Here is a 4,475-nt window from a genome sequence, read left to right as displayed (position 1 = left end):
GTGGACACAAAGCAATTGAAGATACCATCTTTTGGGTCAGCTGAACCTTAGGTTTTAAACTGACATCTTCATTCTTTAGCACATCAAAGAATTTATTAAAAGCAAATTTTCCCACTGCAATTTGTTGTTTGATTTCTTGACTTCTGCTTCCATAGGTGTTAATTTTGGATATACAAGTAAAGCAAAATCATTAATAATTTCAATATTTTCTCCATTTGTCGTTATGATTTTCACTGGCTATCACTTTCAGAAATTCAATCTGATCCAGGAAATACCACGGAACAAGAAATACTGCTAATATTAGATGTACATTGACTGGCTTCAAGGAACGCTAGAAAGATGTTTATTTGTATTTTTATTATTTATACAAGGGTTTTTGGCTGTGCAGACCATAATAAATTATGGATAACATTGAGAATAATGGGGATTCCAGAACACTTAATTGTGCTTAATGTAAAACCTATACATTGAGCAAGAAACAGTTTTTAAACAGAACAAAGTGACACAGCAGCCATTCAAACAAAACAGGAGGATATTTCTTGGTTTAAAATCAGAAAACGTATGCATTAGGGTTGAATCATTTCATCCTTCCTCTTTAGTAATTGAGAGAATATCAACTGAGGTGTTTTAACATATAGAGGGAGTCCTTAATGAGTTCAATAGTCTAAGTTAAGAAATTTAGATCGTAGTTATTTGGCAAACCAACTGTAGGAGATCCTTGTTTTTTCCCATGTGAAAAAAAAAACAAAACTGTTCCAACAGACTGTTGGAATTATTAAACAATATCATTATCACCTGTAAGTAAAATTTTGCTGATGATTAGGAAAAATGACTGGAATAATAAATTTACTGGAAACTGACAGATACTGAAGTAAAGTTCAAAAGAGCTAAAGGATGAGGGATATCATTACTGATGTCAGAAGGATCTTGGTTCAAACAAGAGAATTCCAGAAAATTGTTTACTTGTGTTTTATTTACTATGAAAATGGATTTAATTATATGGGTCATAACAAATTAAGGATAACTTTGAGAAGGAAGGGTATCCTAGAACACTTTACTGTGCTCATGTGAAACTTTGTCCCAAAGGAACAGGGGAACACAGCTTGGTTAGAAATTAGGAAAAGTGTTCGTAACTTGTAGGATTTTATCTCTTCTCCATATCTATTCAATCTGTATGTTGAATAAATAATTGGAAAAGCTGTGCTATATGAAGAACTTGGCATCAAAATTGAAGAAAGATGCATCAGCATCCTGTTACGCAGATGATATAATCTTCTTGCAGAAAGAGAAGACTTAAAGCATGTATTGAAGAAGATCAAAGATTACAACTTTTAATATATAATCTGAGATTATGTTTCAACATCAAGAAATAAAAATCCTCACCACTGAATTATATAACATAATGATAGATGGAGAAAAGTCTGAATTTGTCAACTTTTTAATTATGCTTAGACCCACAATCTACATCAATGGTAACAGCAGTCAATAAATCAAAAGACCTATTGCATTGTGAAAATATGTTGTGAAGGACCTCTCCAGAGCGCTCAGTAGTGATTATTCAATGGTCCTGAGCATATCTGAAATTGTGGGGATGGCACAGGATATGACAAGTTTCCAAAATGTTGCTCATACGGTCACTGTGAATTTATATTTGACTCAACAACAATTAACAAGAACTTCACTTAGTTTGTGTTAGAAGGAAATACAAATACCTCAGTGAGATGTGTTGGGACAGTGGGTGCATCAATGGTCTTATGCACAGTAGATATTGTGAGGATGACATAGCATTGGGCACCTTTTTGTTCTGTTGAATATGGGATTGCTCTTGTTTAGAGTCAACAAGAACTTGGGGAAGGCCTTTGTATTTAAAAGTCAGTTGCTATTATATTTTGGAGGAACATTCTTCTAAGTGGTACAGGACTCCCATGTAAATATGCTGTACTGAAGTAACCGGGGGTTGCTGTGATGATGAACCTTGTGCTATTAGGGTGTCAAATGCCATAATGGTTACCCATGGTGGACAGTGTTTGGTGGATCTCCCGGTTTATGTTTAAGACAGGTTTGGAAGCAGGAGTGGCATCCACTTCCGAAACAACATGCCTCTGGAAACTCTATGAACTTTGATAAATGACGATAGTTAGAGAAAGGCTTCAGGCTTCTGTTCATAGGGTTGTTATGAGTCATGCTTGACTCGAAAGCAATCAACAACAAAATGAATCATAACTGACTTTAAGACAACTAACAATGACAATCATTTGCTATGCTGCTGAAAGCTGGACAATGAATAAGTATGATAGAAGAATTGATGCCTTTGAAATGTGGTGTTGGAGAAGAGTACAAAATATCCCATGGACTTCCAGAGAACAAACATTTATGTCTTTGAGAAGGTGCAGTCAAGAGTGCTCCTAGGAGGCAAGGATGGTGAAGCTTCGTCTCACATACTTTGACAAGTTACTAGGAGAGCTTGTTCCTTGGAAAAGGTCATCATGCCTGGATGTGTAGAGGGATGGCAAAAAGAGGAAGACCCTCAACCAGGTAGATTGGTAGAGTGAATACAGCAATGGGTTCATTCATGTCAGAGATTGTGAGGGTGGCACAGGATAGGACAGGGTTCAGCTCTGTTGTTCATAGAGTTGCTATGATTCATACTCAACTCAATAGCACCTGACAGCAACAATAACAATGACAGTGTCATGGTAGGACTGTCAGGTAGTGGAGAAGGAGGAGGAGGAGGAGGAGGAGGAGAAGGAGAAGAAACAATTACCAGGAGGGAGCAGAGAACATAAAAGAGAAATAATGTTATAGCATTTTTTTAAGGTCCTTCTAGGGAAAAGATTCAATTGTTATAACATTTTTTGAGTCTATTGTATGTCAGATAGTGCAAGAGACATTTTTGTCATTTTTTTTTCTTCCCACATAGCATGTATAAAATAGAGTTTGACTCAGAAAGGAGAAAAACCAGGATTGAGTTCCAGACATATTTTAAGTGTTTGAACCCTCATTTGATCCAGATCTCTGCTCTTAGTGTCTGTTCTCTTTATATTTCTATTGCATTAGAAGGGATTTAGCTGTGTTTACATGTGAGTCTTTTTAACTTTCCACCTAATCCTTGATAAAACACAGTGCTTTACAGAAAGTTCTGAAGATAAGGTTGTTGAGAAGTTACTGGAACAAACTGTGAGATGGGAATGAATCACTAAGGTCAGTCCTGATACAAGACTTTCCTGGCAAGTTGCAGTATAGTTGCATTTCTTATGCTTTCTTTAACATTATACAAAAATTTTTGGTTTATTTGAAGTAATAGGATTATTCTTCTGTTAATTTAATTCATTTTTAACATGGTAATAGTTATCCCAAACTTGAGATGTGGAATATAGGATCATTAATTGATTTGTTAACAATTTCAACTTGCTCAGGTCCATAATCAGCACTCTTGGCACCAGCATTCATGAAATAAAAAGAGGAATTGCACTGAAAAAATATGCTGTCAGATTTTAACACTTTCTAGAGTGTTAAAGAGCAATGATGTCAGTCTAGAGACTAAGGTGTCCTGATTCAGGACATGGTCTTCACAATTACTTGCTATGAATCAGAGAGCTGGACAATGACTAAGGGTACCAGAAGGACTAATGCCTTTGAGTTGTGGTGCTGGAGAAGAGCAATGAACATACAATGGATTGCAAAAAGAAAAAACAGACCCGTCATTGAGAGGTTGGAATCAAGTTGCTTCTTGGAGGCAAAGATTTTGAAGCACCATCTCATATACTTTGGTCATGTTTCTAAGAGAAACCAGACTTTAGAGAAGGACATCATGCTTGGAAGGGTTGAGGGGCAGCACAGGAGAGGGAGAGTTCAGATGAGATAGATTAATACAGTGACTGGGGTAATAAAGGTAGGTGTGTCAAAATCAGGGAGATTGGCTCGGGACAGGGTTCAGTGCTATTGTGCATAGGGTTTCTATGAGTTGCAGGTGACTCAACATCATGTAATAACAAAAATCCACCAAATATTTTTGGATAAGAAATTTAAATACATAAATAAAGTAACAATTTGCAGCAACCAGTATAGTCTAGTAATATATCTTCTTGGAAATTCTTCCCAACTTCATTCTCTAGTGTATTTTCAAACAGTGACCAGAGAGAGGCCCAAAGGACTTCAACTGACTGGAAGAGGTCTATATTTGTTCCCATCCCAAAGAAGGGTGACCCAACGGAGTGTGGAAACTACAGAACAATATAATTGATTTCACATGCAAGCAAGATTCTACTGAAGATTATCCAAAAATGACTAGAACAGTACATCAGCATAGAACTGCCAGAAGTCCAGGCCGGGTTTAGAAGGGGTCGTGGTACTAGGGATATTGTAGCTGATGCTACATGGATCTTAGCTGAAAGCAGAGAATACCAGAAGAATGTCTATCTGTGTTTCATTGATTATGCAAAGGCATTTGACTGTGTGGATCATAACAAACTGTG

The sequence above is a fragment of the Elephantulus edwardii genome, unplaced genomic scaffold, assembly GCF_000299155.1.
Source record: "Elephantulus edwardii isolate Elephantulus edwardi_28Jun2011 unplaced genomic scaffold, EleEdw1.0 scaffold00078, whole genome shotgun sequence".
In the NCBI taxonomy this organism is placed as follows: Eukaryota; Metazoa; Chordata; class Mammalia; order Macroscelidea; family Macroscelididae; genus Elephantulus; species Elephantulus edwardii.
This window is presented reverse-complemented; position numbering follows the sequence as displayed.